Source organism: Bactrocera tryoni, unplaced genomic scaffold, assembly GCF_016617805.1.
Source record: "Bactrocera tryoni isolate S06 unplaced genomic scaffold, CSIRO_BtryS06_freeze2 scaffold_11, whole genome shotgun sequence".
NCBI lineage: Eukaryota > Metazoa > Arthropoda > Insecta > Diptera > Tephritidae > Bactrocera > Bactrocera tryoni.
The window spans coordinates 3,488,823-3,506,252 of NW_024395824.1; positions in this window are offsets into that span (position 1 = coordinate 3,488,823).

Below are 17,430 nucleotides of genomic sequence, written 5' to 3' on the forward strand. Positions count from 1 at the left end.
AAGAGAAATTTTTTAACGCCTACAAAATTTTTTCCAATGAAAATGAATTGGTTCGATTTTTTCAAACAGTCCTTGATCGTATGCCGTCGGATGATTATAAAATTGTCATTCGAGCTGATAAAATTCCTGCTGGGGAGCACGAAACGAGATTTAGTGCTCCTACGACTGATGAAGTTGCAATTGTAATTGTCGGAGATGAATTTCATTCGCGTGACATTGTGTTGCATCGTAGGTATTCGAATTTACAGTGTGTTTCTGAAACGCATCGTTACTATGATGCTTTACAATATCTGATCTTATTTTGCAAGGAGAGGATCGGTTTTATTGTCGAAATGATAAAGCCATCGAATGGGGAGTGAAAACAACAACAAATCTTTCAATAAATATTTTATTATGTTATGTGGTTTGAATGTTTCTTTGTAGGACCTGAAACAAATAAAACGGATAGCGCAATGAATTATGATTCACATCGTTGCCATTAACAACGATGGAAATGTGAACGATCTTGGAAGAATGATTATTTTGCTATCTTCATACACTGTCCACGTAATATACACGATTATGCACGGGACGCAATGACTTACGTACGACATTATGGCCGACATGATTTGTTTATTACGTTTACGTGCTATCAACAAGAAGAGAAATTGAAGATCTTTTATTTAATGGGCAATCGCCAACAGGTCGTCACGACCTAACAGTAAGTATGTATATTCAAACAAAAGTTGAAAGCACATATGGAGTTCGTCATAAAAACTTATGTTTTTGATGAGGTACGTTGTTGGATGTACTCTGTGGATTGGCAGAAACGCGGTTTGCCTCATGCTCATATTTCGATTTGGTGAATAAAATAACACCGGATGAAGTTGATGATGTTATTTCGGAAGAAATTCCCGATGCAACTACAAATCCTGAATTGTTTGATGTCGTTGTCAAAACATGATCCATGGCCCGTGTGGAGAGTTGAATGTTCATTCGCCATGCATGGTTGATGGGAAGTGTACGAAACGATATCCAAGAGCTTTGGTTTTGGCCACTTTTAATGGGAATAACGGTTATCTATTATAACGTCTCCGATCAACTGAAGACAATGGTAGATCAACAGTGATTAAAGTAGTGAATTAGAATATCGCAGTAGACAATCATTGGGTCGTGCCATATTCTCCGTTGTTGTCGAAAGTGTTTAAAGCCCACACAAATTTTTAGTATTGCATTTCGGTGAAATCTATCAAGTATATTTGTAAATATGTCAACAAAAGTAGGGATATGGTCGTTAGGGTGTCCCTTATTTTTCAAAGTCTTAAATGTTTATCGCATAGGTCTTAATATTGTTCATTTGCCTCTAAAACATTCGGAAATAAATTTTTACTCTATTTGGAGTACGATAACCCGTGCCGACTTGCATCGAATCATGTTCATACATGTTGCGCGGCAATAGTGGTGCGTATTAACGGCATTTGTCATTTGTTCTCAATTATTCTCGCGCTTAACACGTATTGTTATAAATATGTATGAAAGATGGCAGTGGAATTAATAAGCAATAGAAAATGTGTTTTCTTAGTTAGGGACACAAAATATCAATTAATAGGCGCAAAGTTACCGTCAACTTTTCAAGTTCTTGCAGTACTTTTCTTAATATTCGCGAACTTAAATTGACTGTTAGTGAAAGCGCTAATCTTGCCATTCGAGAGTGCATTATATTTTGGGAAAAAGCTAGAATTCCTACCAGAGCTATACGTAAATGTGTAAAAAACTTGTGGATCTTCACTATGCTTGGAGGGAGTTGAAAAAAAATCTAAAAAATACACGCGCCGTGAGAAGAATTTTAAGAACAATTTAGAAATTTTATTTGAGAATAGGATGAGTAGACAAAAAGTTAGCTGAAAAAGAAGAAAGGGCTAGACAAAGGAAATTAAATGAAGAGAAAAAAAAATGATATGAGCAAATGAGTTTCGGAGGTTTATCGTCATCTATTACTGCGCAAGTTTCTATTCAAATGCAAGGGCATATCGATCAACTTAGCAGCTCTAATGAAAACCTTGAGGAACCCTTGGCATCCACCTCTCAAATGGTCAGCTCTGAATTTATTACAAAAAGAGGAAGGAAATCTTTTTCTCGTCTAAGTTAGTTGCAGCTTTAGAAAGATATCAATTAAGCATAAGGGATTCTGTCCATATACTTCAGGCTGTGGTAGAAGCTGTGATGATTTTGCGATAAACAAATCGTCTTTTCAACGTATTCGCCAACAGAGTCGACAAGATAGAGCGGAATCTATAAAATAAGATTTTAAGAATATGAAATAGTGACCGTTCACTGGGATGAGAAATTATTGCCTGGACTTGACGTGAGAAGTTTTAAAGAAGAATGCCTACCAATTCTATTTTCATTTGGAGAAAAGGAACAACTTCTGGCTGTACCCAAATTGGAGTGCTCTTCCGGTCAGGATGAAGATAAAGTTGTGTTGAACGCACTTTATGACTGGAACCTTGATGACAAAGTACAAATAATGTGCCATAACACAACTGCGTCTAATACCTAGCGATAAAAAGGAGCCTATGTACTTTTAAAACAAAGACTAGACAGGGAATTACTACTCTTTGCTTTCCGCCATCACATTTATGAACTCGCTTTAAAATACTTCTTTGAAACAAAAAGTCACCAAGTTACAAGTAACCCTGATATCCCTCTGTTCAAAAAGTTTAGAGACAACTGGAAAACCATTAATCCTGCTGCTATGGAAACAAATACAGATATCGTCACACGTCATTTTTGTAATACAACAATAGAAAATTTGTTGAAATTTTATAATCAAAAAATGCAAAAACCCTTTAGACGTGATGATTTTAGGGAACTGATTGAACTTTCTATTATTTCCTTAGTGGCAATGATGAGCGAGCACTTCAAGACGTATATCTTTTCATTACGGTTTTATATGTAAAACCATGGCTTGGATGTAGTCTGGCGGTGAAAGCACCCACTCAAGATTTGTGCTTTTTAAAGAAGCTTAAGGAATATTAAATGTTGACAAATTGATCTCCAAAGCAGCCTTGAGCAAGTTTAGGCAACATCTTTAATACTTGTCAGAAGAAATTGCCGTTTTGTCACTCTTTGATCATGAAGTTAATGAACAAATGAAAACGAACATTATAGTGAATTTCCAAAGAGAGAGTTTGTATGATTCTGGGAAGAGAAAAATCCCTCTAAAGAAGATACGTCTGATTATTAGTATGGTAAGTAGGAATACAATAAATATTATTTATAAGTATTATTATTATTTATAAATTGTTTTTATATTCTTGTACATTAATTAAATAATACTATCTTTTACACTGTTTTGAACAAATTGTTAATAATACCGTCAAGAGCACAAATTCATTTTCTCGATTGAAAACTGATCAAAATTTCCTCCCGTTTCTACATGGGATGCAGATATTGCCTATTCCAGTGTTTCCCAAAGTGGGCGATAACGCCCCCTTGTGGGCGCTGCAGGTGTCAAGGGGGGCGGTAAGAGACCCAGAAAGAAAATGGGGCGTTGTGTAGAGACCTGGGGTGTTATTTGTAATTCTATTTAGCTAGGAGGCCTCTTACACGACGACTACATGAGCTCTCTACTCTCAACAACAACTTGTGAACATCAACTAATATGAATTAAAAGATTGCTCAAACTAGGTTCTATATTTCTCTCCGCGTAGTTCATGTATGTATCTGTCCTATTTTATTGACTATAGAAAAAATGAAAATCATGTCAATCGGTCGCTCCGTTTCATAACGGGCAGGATAGAATTTATAGAATACTAACTGTCAAACGTATTGCTATTGCCATTGCCAAATCTGTATGTGGGCATTTGCTATCATAATATAATCATTTGCGCAAAGATGTAGGGTAGGTAGGTTCGAGCTGATGTAGGGAATGCTTTGAGCTTTTGAATAATTTATTTTATCACTTGCGAAATGACGTCGGGTAGGTAGCTGATGTAACGCACGTTTTGAGCTTTTGAACTCCTTAAATCTTTTAAATCTTCTGTGCAAAGACGAATTGATGAAATGGCTGAAAACATTGAAGAATCATTGTGCGATCACCTGAGGTCAAGTCAATTTTCAATTCAGCTGGATGAGTCCACTTTACCAACTAATGAAGCATTGTTGTTGTCTTACGTGAGTTTTCTTAAAGATGAGAAAATATGTGAAGAACTATTATTTGATAGAAATTTAGAGACCGATACAAAAGGCGAAACCATATTCAATATATTGGAAAAGTTTTGCAATGAGAAAGAAATTCCTTTGAAAAATATTATTTCAGTTGCTACGGATGGCGCTCCGGCTATAACAGGGTGCCATAAAGGCTTCATAGCGTACTTCAAAAATAAAATTCCAGATGTCCTTGGTGTACATTGCGTTATTCATAGACACCATTTAGTTGCTAGAAACTTAAGTGAAAAACTATTTCAATCACTGCAATATGTCATCAAAGCAGTCAATAATATCCGCAACAGCTCTTTGAATGGTAGATTATTTCATCAGCTTTGTGTTACTAATGACGAGGATTTCAATCGTTTGTTGTTTCATTCTGAAGTTCGTTGGCTATCAAGAGGCAATTGTTTGACTCGATTCTACAACCTGTTTGACTCTGTTATTGAGTTCTTGGAAACTAAAGATACAGAATTTCAAGACAAGCTCATAACATCAAAGATTGATATAGCTTACATGGCAGACCTGTATAAATTGTTCAACGACATGAATCTCCAACTGCAAGGCGATAAACTAAATTTAATTAAAACAAAAAACGTCGTTGCTGCTTTCGCAGCCAAACTGCTTCTACAAAAAAAGAATCTGGGCAGACGTGAGTTTCACAATTTTCCGAATTTATCAGTATCATGCAGTAACGACGAATTGTTTGCCAACTGCCAACATTTGGAAAACCTCCACATTGACTTTACCGAACGATACCAGGACAATTTGAACTTAGAAATACCAGACTGGGTGTTGGATCCGTTTTCAAATGTCAACACAGCAACGTCACCTTAGCTGGAAGAAGGAATTATAGAATTGACAACAAACGAGGAAATAAAAATCAAGTTAAAAAATGGTTACCAAGAAGTTTGGCTACAAACACGGATCTCGCAATTGTACCCTGGATTGTGGTCAATCGTTCAACGATTCTTGATAGCATTCCCATCGTCATATTTGTGTGAACGTGGATTTAGTGCTGTGACAACACTGTTTACTAAAAATAGAAATCGTTTGCTTCTTACCGAACGTGGCGACTTGCGACTGTTCTTGAATAAATTGGAACCTGATATTAACAAACTTATTAAACAGCATCAGATTCATCCTTCACATTAGTTTTATTTTTAATAAAAGATTCTCTGTTTTAATACTATAAAGTTGTGTTTCAATAATCATTCTTATTGGCAGGTGGAGCCCGTAAGAATTAACTTGAGACCTAAGCGCCGTATGTTACCTACTGCGCTTAGGTTTCAAGTTGCTGGTTGTAGCAAAAGTTTCGTTTAGAATTCTCCGTTAGTATACATATGTAGGACAAAATAATTAATTTGAAGTTATAGTGGCTTTTAAATAGGTGAAAAAATGGGGGCGCTAAAAAAATATTTATTCTCAAAGTGCGCGGTAGACAAAATAAGTTTGGGAACTACTGCCCTATTCAAATGCAAAAAGGAAGCTGCTTTCTTTCACGGCAGTTAATGATACAGCTGAAAGAGCAGTAAAACTTATGCAAGATTTTCATGGTTTGATGACTGCAAAAGAAGTGCTAGGCTGTGATCAGGAGCATAGAAATCTGTATCCAGACTGTAAAAAAAGGACCCTCAGAAGAAAATATCCTGATTGATCCGTAATTTTATATTCTTTTAATAAATATTTTATAAACAATAAATAACAATTTAATATTTTAATCGATTTAGCTATATAACGTAAAAGGTTAAAAACAGCAATTTTCAAGATTTATAAAGCTCTGTGGGCACGGGTTAACGTTGACGTAGGAAGATGAGATTTTGTATTTAATAAAGTCTGGGTAGATTAAAAGATATAGGGGGTATGCGTTTCGATATCTAAAAAATTGTTCTTCTCTCATATAAAGGACACCCTAATGGTCGTATTTGGAATTTCAGATCCAAATAGAATGAATCTAAGCAATATCAAATGGAACGATAAGTCAGCAGTAATATAGCTATTTGGCGCATATTTTCGTTTCAAATACACGAAAAGCATCGAAGTGTTTTTCACTTGGCTGTTCATTTCGAGAATGGTCAACGAGTGTATTTTACGGAAGGAAATGCAGCGCAATGAGCGGCGTCACCACCTCATACTATTTTGACTGTTTTCTTCAAATTGTGCACAAGTACCAGCATATTTTACATAGAATATAGCAGAGAAAGAATTTCAACGACGTACATTAGCAAGGAAACCGAGCCGAGGGTTTCACAAATTTGTATTCTAGTCTGGTGAGCGGGGCTGGTGGTATGTCTTCATCATGGGCCAAGTAGGCCGAGACAGAGAAGAAGGGCTTTTCTTTCTGTTCCACCTTTACCGCTATGATATCTGCTCTGCTGTAATTAGGACAAAGAAATGCATTTATACTTTTATTGATAAGAATGCATGCCCTAGGTTTACCTTTGTTCCGTGTGTAAAAAAGGTTATAGTTGCTGCTGTTTAGCCCTTTAATGGTATCTTCTCTGACCCAGGGCTCCTGTACTAGGCTGATGTCGATGCCCCCCTCGTTCATGAGGCTTGTCAGATTCGCTGTAGCACTCTTTGAGTGCTGTAGGTTTATCTGTACGTATCTTAAGTTATTGGGCATCCCGGGTTTATTCGATGCCCACATTCCTTAGCAACTGGCTGGCGTCGTCGACCTCTTCCGTGTCGTCTTCGTCAGCCGCTGTGTCGCCTTGGAAGATTTTTAACCTGGCCTTGCGAATTCCGAAGCTGATTTTGTTATCAGTCTTCTTGAGAGCCTCAATGGGCTCATCGCAAATGGCCACCAGTATTGGTCTGCTTGCTTTATTTGGTTTTTCCTCATTGATCAGCTGCCTTTCATCTATACCACGTATAGATGTGTTCTGCAGCTTAATACACCTCAGGTGTTTTTCGACTGGCTCCTCTAGTGGGGGTAGCCAAATGCGAGCACGAGGTCTCTTCGGAATGTCCCTGGCGGGTATAAGCCTCATTTGGAGGCCTACAAAGGCGTTGCTGATTTTCGCAACACTACCAGTCAGGAAATCTAGCAAGGCCTGGTCCGCGCAATTGACAACCCTGTAGCCCCTGAGGGTCTCAGAGGGGTCAAACTCCGAGTGAGGACCCCCGGATTGTCGAGTACATAGCTTAGCACCATACTCGACAATCTGATGTCGATCTCCACCCATCTTTCCCGTATCGTGCTCGGAGAGGAGGAATTACATCTATGATAGCCATTTGCAGGCTATCTCTGACTACATCGCAGAAATGCCTTTCCGCTGTTGCGCTACTGTGTTCGCCTTCACTCCGCCTCGGTTTTTTATGCAGAGTTTCTGGTCTTTCTGTAGTAGAGCGATTCTTTTTTTGTGAAGTGCTCTCCTGTTTGTTCTCTTCTAGAGGTTCTGATTGCTTCCTATTCAGGTAGCTTTCATATTCCTCCACTATTGATTTGAGGCGCTTTGTTTCTGCCTCATCAACTGGGCTAGCGGCTGCCTGGTCTTTGGCTATCTTCCCTAATATGAAGACTGCCCTATTGTACCGGTTTTTCCTCAGCTGAGTCTGGGATTTCTTAGGTTTCTTATTGATTTCTTCTTTAGCCGCCAGTGCACTCTTTTTGGTGCTCATGGCAGCTTTGGAGGTGGACACTTCCTCCCTTAAATCTGCTGTTTTCACTTCTGTATCTACCGGTGAAACTTTGGTTAGTATGTCTGGCAGTACTGTTACTCGTCTCCTGGCTGGAGGCGAATAGTTCGTCTTCTTCAGATTCCGTAATGGGAATCCTGAAGTTCATGTCCTTAGTCGTCGTTGTTGTCGTCAATTAGGTTGTTGTTGTAGTTGTTGTTGTTGTTATGTTGTTTCCGTTCATTTTTGGACCCACAAGTTAGCCGCAAAGAGTTGGTCACTCGTCCGCAGAGCCGGTATGTGGAGAGAAGGCTTTATACCTCCGACCTTGCCTGGTCATCAGAGGGGACCGTTCGCAATCAGCTATTTATTTCCCCCCTCTGACCATTCAGCCCACGGCACGGATACCTCGACACCTTGGCTTAGGGTGGTGTTCGTGCGGGTATCCTCATACTTCCACAATAGGAGATGGGCGTAAAACCTAGGGTTTATTCATCCATATCACTATTGTGGGAATTATGAGGTGTCCCTCTTAGTTCGTAAGATTAGAGTGCGTTTCCTCTTACTTTAGCTCCTTCGCCACGACAAGGCGACTAACTTCAAAGAGGTGGATGGTGGTGGTACAGCTCATTCTGCGCTAAAGCTGCTTTTGAATATGCAAGTTAATGAAACCCTACATGCAATATATCAAAAACGTCTGGAACTGCAAAAGTTCTCAAGCAATGCAGTATTATTGTGCGGGAAGAGTGCACCATGGCTTATAAAAAGTCAGTAGAAGCCTTGTAAAGAACTTTGAAAGATTTACAAGGAAATCAAGCTATGTTTGGTGGTGCATTGATATTGTTAGCAAGTGATTTTAGATAAGCATTGCCTGTTATTCCACGGTCTACGCCTGCTGATGAGATAAACGCTTGCCCAAAAAGTTCATATTTGCGGAGACTGACCACTGACTATTCACTCTGGAAAGCTGCAAGAAATATGAATAAACAAATAAAATGTGCCGCCCCATAAACTACAAACTAAACTACTTTGGCCAAAACGAATGAATAAAAAGCTGCCGTATTTGAAAATTATTTGAGAAACACATTTACGCCTAACGATGGATATGAGATAAACTGTGAAGATAGTTGGTTGGATCCACACATCAGCATCTCTCCTGTTACTATTAAAGAAATTAAAAATCTTTTCGGGAACACAAGACTCAAAAAAACACCTGGGTATGATTTAATACCGGAGAAATATTATGCAGTTTACCAAAGAATTATACAGAAAAACTTGTAAACATTATAAACTGTACCGTATGCCTAAGATACGTTCTATGGCTTTGGAAAGTACATGAAGTTATAATGATACTTAAGCCGGGTAAACCAGTACACGATGTTACTTCATATAGACAAATATCGCTGCTGCCAGCTTTATCTAAAATCTTTGAGAATACATATACTCATACATAGGCTCAAACCAATAATCGATCATAAACACCACATACCAACAAATCAATTTGGCTTCCGTGACTACCATTCCTGGTCAATTACCAGGTACACCGAATTTTTAATTTCGTTGAAAATAAATTGGCGGCCTTGTTGTCTCAAGTTTTAACAAAGTTTGGCATTCGGGTCTGCTGCTCAAATTGAAAGACATGCTACCCAAACAATATTGCGAAATAATTGCTTCCTATTTAAAAGATAGATACTTCCGCATTAAATAAGAGGATGTGTTCATTGCTTCAAAAAGGCGGAATATATTAATATACTTATATTTAGACATTTTTATATTCTTTACAAATAAGATAAGAAATATTCTAGTAATAAGTTAAACTTCTTCTTCTTCTTAATTGGCGTAGACACCGCTTACACGATTATAGCCGAGTTAACAACAGCGCGCCAGTCGTTTCTTCTTTTCGCTACGTGGCGCCAATTGGATATTCCAAGCGAAGCCAAGTCCTTCTCCACTTGGTCCCTCCAACGGAGTGGAGGTCTTCCTCTTCGCCTGCTTCCCCCGGCGAGTACTGCGTCGAACACCTTCCGAGCTGGAGTGTTTTCGTCCATCCGGACAACATGACCTAGCCAGCGTAGCCGCTGTCTTTTAATTCGCTGAACTATGTCGATGTCGTCGTATATCTCGTACAGCTCATTGTTCTATCGAATGCGATATTCGCCGTGGCCAATGCGCAAAGGACCATAAGTCTTTCGCAGAATTTTTCTCTCGAAAACTCGCGACGTCGACTCATCAGTTGTTGTCATCGTCCAAGACCATGCACCATATAGCAGGACGGGAATTATGAGCGACTTATAGAGTTTGGTTTTTGTTCGTCGAGAGAGGACTTTACTTTTCAATTGCCCACTCAGTCGGAAGTAGCACCTGTTGGAAAGAGCAATTCTGCGTTGGATTTCCAGGCTGACATTGTTGGCGGTGTTTATGCTGAAACCTAAATATACGAAACTATCTACAACTTCGAAGTTATAACTGTCAACAGTGACGTGAGAGCCACTATTTTCTCCAGAAGCAGGTTGAAGAAGTCGCACGATAGGGAGTCACCTTGTCTGAAACCTCGTTTGGTATCGAACGGCTCGGAGAGGTCCTTCCCGATTCTGACGGAGCTTTTGGTGTTGCTCAACGTCAGCTTACACAGCCGTATTAGTTTTGCGAGGATACCAAATTCAGACATTGCGGCATAAAGCAGCTCCTTTTCGTGCTATCGAAAGCAGCTTTGAAGTCGACCAAGAGGTAGTGTGCCGATTCTCCTTTCACCGGTCTTTTCCAAGATTTGGCGCATGGTGAAAATCTGGTCGGTTGTTGATTTGCCAGTTCTAAAGTCACACTGATAAGGTCCAATCAGTTTGTTGACTGTGGGCTTGAATCTTTCACACAATACGCTCGATAGGATCTTATACGCGATGTTGAGGAGGCTTATTCCACGGTAGTTGGCGCAGATTGTGGGGTCTCCCTTTTTGTGGATTGGGTAGAGCACATTTAAATTCCAATCGTTGGGCATGCTTTCGTCCGACCATATTCTACAAAGAAGCTGATGCATACTCCTTATCAGTTCTGCGCCGCCGTGTTTCAATAGTTTGACCGCCTATTCATCGGCCTCCGCCGCTTTGTTGTTCTTCAGGCGGGTAATTGAACGTCTGCTCCATTGTCATCGATTAGTTAATCGTGTTCACCTTCTCCTGGCGTTGCACGTTCACTGTCATTCAGTAGGCTGGAGAAGTGTTCCCTCCATAATTTTGGTATGCTTTGGGCAGCGGTCGCTAGATCACATTTGGGGGTTCTAAAAGAGTATGCTCCGGTCTTGAAACTTTCTGTAAGCCGCCGCATTTTTTCGTAGAATCAAGCTCATCATACTCAGTCATTTCGGCCTCTTTCTTTTCCTGTCTGCAGATGCGTCTCGCTTAACTCTTCAACTCTCGGTATCTATCCCATCCCCCGGGGTCGATCGTAATGTTGCGAGGAAGGCAGTCTGTTTTCTCTTCGCTGCGACACGGCACTCTTCGTCGTACCAGCTGTTCTTTTGCATTTTCCGAAAACCAATGGTTTCGGTTGCAGTAGTACGTAAGTAGTTTGAAAGGCGGGTGCGAATCTTGGCTGCAACAAGATAGTGGTCCGAATCGATGTTAGGACTCGGAGCGCACGCACATCTAAAACACAGGAGACGTGTCATCCGTCTATCACAACATGATCGATCTGGTTGGTGGTTTGTCGATCCGGAGACAGCCAGGTGGCTTGATGTATCTTCTTATGCCGGAATCTAGTACTACAGATAATCATATTTCGGGCCGCGGCGAAATCGATCAGCCTCAATCCATTTGGGGATGACTCGGCGTGGAGCGTGAATTTACCCACCGTAGTGCCTACCCTGGAGTTAAAGTCGCCAAACACGATTTTGACATCCAGGCGGGGGCAGCTCTCATAGCTACGCTCCAAGCGCTCATAGAAGACATCTTTGGTGACATGTTCCTTCTTGGGTGAAGAACCTCGCTTTAATGCGGATTGTGGCTAGACGTTCATGACCACGAATCCCACACCAAACTTGCGCCCCTTTATATGGCCACTGTAGTAAATGCCACAAGGACCGACTCGCCTCAGTCCTTGTCCCGTCCGTCGCATTTCTTGAACGGCGGTGATATCAGCCTTCTCTCTAACGAGGACATAAACCAGCCGGGCAGCGACACCTTGCCAATTAGGGGACCGGACATTCCAGGTGCATTCCTTTAATTCATAGTCCTTATTTCGTTTGCTGTGGACGTCATCAAAAAGAGGGTCTCTCATCCGAGGCAGTTAGTATCTTTTCACTGGGCACGTTTTTTACGTTGCGGGTCCCAAGCCCAGCGCACAACCCTATATAAGAGATGTTTTCGCCTTAGCTCGCCTTCAAACGGATGTTCCAAGACTACCTAGAGGATACTTGGTCAAAGGCCGGAAGTCGTGAGCTGCTTGAGCCATATGTAAAAGAATCGTTTCTGGCCACTCTCAAGTGAATGGCGATCAGAGAACTTTCCTCACTTGCGAGAACTTCTACACATAACTCCATCCTCCTACATCGGACAGACGGACAGTTAACCGAATTTTAACTTTTCTCGTCATCCTGACCATTTATATCTATCTCGTTTAGTTTTAAGTGATACGTACAACCGTAAGGTGAACAAAACTATAATACTCTTTAGCAACACGTTTCAAGAGTATAAAAAATTAGTCAACTTGATGGGAGGATATCCACTCTATCAATTCCAAACAAACTGGTAGTGTACAATCAAATTCTAAAGCCAGTTTGAACCTACGGGGCCTAACTATGGGATTGCTCAAATCAAACCTGTATTGCCAGCATTCAGCGCTTTCAAAGTAAGGTACTAAGGACTTTAGCTAATGTTCCTTGGTACGTTAGATCTGCTGACCTGTACTGTGATCTAGGCGTGAGTTCAATGGTAAAAGAAATCTCCAAAATTGCAAAGACTATGAACTGAGGCTTAGACAGCACGTTAATGAGGAAGCCTCCAGACTCGTCGAAAATGCTGAGCGAGAAATCCGGGTGAAACGCAATAAGCCTTCCTACCTAGTAAGACAACTGTAGCAGCAAATGTATTTCTTTACATTTAGCTTTTAAGTATTTCTCCTACTTAATTAGAATAGAATTGTTTGTTAGTATTTTAAGTAAAATTGTAAAATAATAAAAATAAAAAAAATTGTGGATATACGTCAAAAGATTTAAACTTCAATCAAATGCTCGGGTTCAACTTCAAAACGATGTATGAGCTGATGAATTTTTCTGACAATTGTTGCAACTTGGAAATGGTGCAATGCCAGTTGACGACACCGGATTAATAACGTTAGCAATGAGTTTTTGCCGTTTGACTCAATCAAAAAAAGAATTTATTGAAAGTGGTTTTCAGAACATTGTATTGAAATTAGAAATGCTTGGTTGAGTGAAAGAGCTTTTTTGTCAGCAAAAGATAAAGATGTTAACAAATTAAATACCGCCACACAACTTAAAATACCAGGTGATATGGTATGGTATAAATCTTTGGATACTGTGACTAATGAAGAAGATATGGTGAATTATCCTATCGATTTTCTGAATTCGCTTGATTTGCCGGTATTGACCCTACATAATATTCAATTGAAAGTCAGAATAAACATTATGATATTGCGTAATATAAGTCAACCATGGCTTTGTCATGGTACAAGATTAGCTGTTAAAAAGTTAATGGCAAATCTTATTGAAGCAAAGATTTTGACCGGGAAATTGAAAGGAGAAGACGTATTTATTTCCCGGATTCCACTGATTCCATCTTATTTGCCGTTCGAGTTTAAACGTCTTTGATTTCCAGTTCGCCTTGCTTTTGCTATAACCATGAATAAAGCGCAAGGATAATCTTTGAGAACTTGCGGAATAAATTTGTAATGTCCGATTATTTCGCATGGCCACCTTTATCGTGCGTGCTCGCGGGTTCGCAAGCCATCGGTTTTATTTATTTATACCGAGAACAAGGAAAACTAAAAATGTTGTTTACCATAGAGCGTTGAACTAGATAGCAATAAAATCTTTCAATAAACAAATTATATCGTAAAAGTAGTACTTTTATTACATAACACTCTGCGAAGCGGGCGGGGTTCAGGTAATATAATATAAGTATATAAAAGGTGCGTTCAAAAGTAAACATGACTTTTTGAATCTAGCGCCCCCTGGTGGCGCCATCTATACGTCGACTGGTGCGTTAGAATCTTCTATCTTTCTCGATTGTCCGACGAGAATCTCATGACATTTCATTGATTGGAAGTTTTGCGTTTCAAGTATCAGTATGTTTGTGTTATCGGTGCGAAAACGAACTACGAACAAAGAGCCAACATTAAATTTTGTTTTACAATTGGTGAAACTTTTACCGAATCGTTTCAATTAATGAAACAAGTTTTTGGCGATGATTGCCTATCCAGTAGCAGAGTGCTCGAGTGGTTTCAACGTTTTCAAAGAAGTCGTGAGGACATAAATGACGATCAACATGTGGGCTATTGAAAATCCGTGATTACTGGAAATTCCATCGAAACTGTGCATGAATTCATCAAAAATCAGCCGAAATCATAATTGAAATTCATGGAAATGGAATTGAACATCTCCAAAACACCGATTTATCGCATTTTGACCGAACATTTGGGTTTACGAAAGGTGTGTGCACGGTTTGTTCCGCACAAATTGACTGACGACCAAAAATTGCTCAGAATTCAACATTCGAAAGACGATAATTTGTCGAAAAATCACATTTTAACCATTAACATTCCTTTTCGGAAAAATGCATTTGCCTATGAAAGGAAAGCGTTATGCAGACGTAGAGGCAATTCAAAAGGATTGCACCGGCATACTGGCGGCCATACCGGCCAACGAGCTAAAACATCGTTCGACATGCTTTTGGACCATGCAAAAAGCTGTATTAAAGCAGAAGGAGACTGTTTTGAATAAAATAAATTGATTTTGCCAAAAAAACCATTTGTTCCATGTTCTGTTTACTTTGGAAAGCGCCTTGTATATATAATATATATACTTGTATGTATATATATGTTAATAAATAATATTAGTTTATTGCCTATGTACTAGCTTACCTTTGTCTGAATTCAAACACATTTATTAACAAACAAAAACAAAATTTAAGTATTTACTTGCAGTATTTTCCGGCAATAAGGGGTATGTTTATCAAAACTATTAGCAGGATTGCATAAACTAAGTAAGAAAAGGCACAAACATAAAAAAACACAGAATTATAACATATAAAAAAAAGCAAGAGCAAAATGCATACACATATGCATTTTTTTTACTTCTCTATGCATAGTTTTAATATGTGTACATAAATAAAATACAAGAATCAACAACATTAACAAAGTACGTAATAAACATAAAACTAGCCACTTACAAATTGACAAACGTGTATTCAAAGTGCATACTAGAGAAAGTAACACTAAATATTACAAAATACATTTATAAGAACGAATACAAAAAAATCAGTTTAACTAAATTTACATAATTTGTGAGCAAAATACATTCAGACTTACGTACATATATTATTACATATTAAAACATATGTATATATTTCTAGTACAGCAAACAGGATTGCAAAGAAAAACCATTACCAACATATTTTTTACCCACATAAGTGCATATTCATGTCCAACAACATTGATCTCTTCGACGAGCTTTCAATTGCACAAAAATGCGTACAGATAAGTCCATGTATTGAGGTTGTTTAAATGAGTTGAGCATCCACCCCTCTACTCGTTAAAACTGGCGCATCCTAATGCTGCATCGCAATTAAGCACAGCTGACACTACAGCACAACTCAACACATCTGTACGCCAACCCACTCAACAAACAGGATGGGCAACGGAAAGGCAGCCACTTTTCGTGCTAAACAATTCGAGCTACACAAGCCGCACATCAACGTTCGCACATTAAAATTCGCTACCCCTTTTTCGTGTACACACTGCGCCGCGTCGATACCTTTCGCCAGCACCTACAATCAACAACATTCGACCATCAACAATTCGCCAAAAACACCTTTCGCTCCGAAATGCATAGATCCTGCGCGCTACGGTCAAGTCGATTTAACGTAATACGACGAGCCTGCGTGATGGAATCTTTTGGGTACTCACATCAATTATGACATCGGCACCCGTAGTTTTTCTAATATTCGGTTTACTTCTGTAAAGCAACATACTGTGCCGACATACGTGATTTACAATAAATTAAATAAAGTGTAAATATACCAAATCGAGATACGGAAGTTTTATTTTAATCTACGTGTGTGATGTGTGCTTCCCATTACATTGGGTTCACTTTTAATCATGGTCCTTCGAGCCTTACAGAGAGGCACTATTGGATTTTAAAGTAAAAATCTAAAAAAGAAAAAATAAAACAGAACAAAGTGTGGTGACAAAAACAGTGTTAATAAAAACAAAAAAAACATACATACTCACATACGTATGTATGTATATATGACCAAGAGTGCGGTTATAAAAAGTAAACAGTTTCTGACGCACTAAATATATAGTATATATATATAACAAACAAAGGTGCAGTGGAACAAAAACAAAAAAAAACAAAAACTGCGACATAAAACATAAATTTGCAAAACCAAAATATAAAAAAGTTTACAACACAAAAACAATAAAACAAACAGAAACAAGCGGGCGCGAATTCAAACAAAAAAATTAAATTAAATAAAACAAACAATCGAAAGTCTAGAGAAGTGCAGTGTTTCTATGTAAATATACATATAAAGATACACGATAGACAAAAGAGACAAAAAGTGACAAAAAGTGACAAAAACAAAAACAAATTACACAGGAGAACAAAATAAACAAAACAAATTCGACAAACAAAAACGCACGAACCAAAGCACAAAACATAAATCGAGCGCGAAGAGCTGAATCACCAATAAAACGAAACAAACGGGCGCGAACATTAAAACAAATATACAAGTAGTACATACATACAACAAAACAACAGCACGAGGAGGTAGCCAGCTGGAGCACAGGAATTGGAACAAGGCGAACAGACAAATCAGCTGGAAACGGTTCGGAGAGGAGCACATACATACAAACATACATACATATATACAACTACAAAGCCTTTGATGTAACCAAGTGAGCGTATTTAGTCCATTTTTTATACTCTCGCAACAAAGTTGCTAAGGAGAGTATTATAGTTTTGTTCACATAACGGTTGTTTGTAAGTCCTAAAACTAAAAGAGTCAGATATAGGGTTATATATACCAAAGTGATCAGGGTGACGAGTAGAGTTGAAATCCGGATGTCTGTCTGTCCGTCCGTCCGTCTGTCCGTCCGTCCGTGCAAGCTGTAACTTGAATAAAAATTGAGATATCATGATGAAACTTGGTACACGTATTTCTTGGCTCCATAAGAAGGTTAAGTTCGAAGATGGGCAAAATCGGCCCACTGCCACGCCCACAAAATGGCGGAAACCGAAAACCTATAAAGTGTCATAACTAAGCCATAAATAAAGATATTAAAGTAAAATTTGGCACAAAGGATCGCATTAAGGAGGGGCATATTTGGACGTAATTTTTTTTGAAAAGTGGGCGTGGCCCCGCCCCCTACTAAGTTTTTTGTACATAT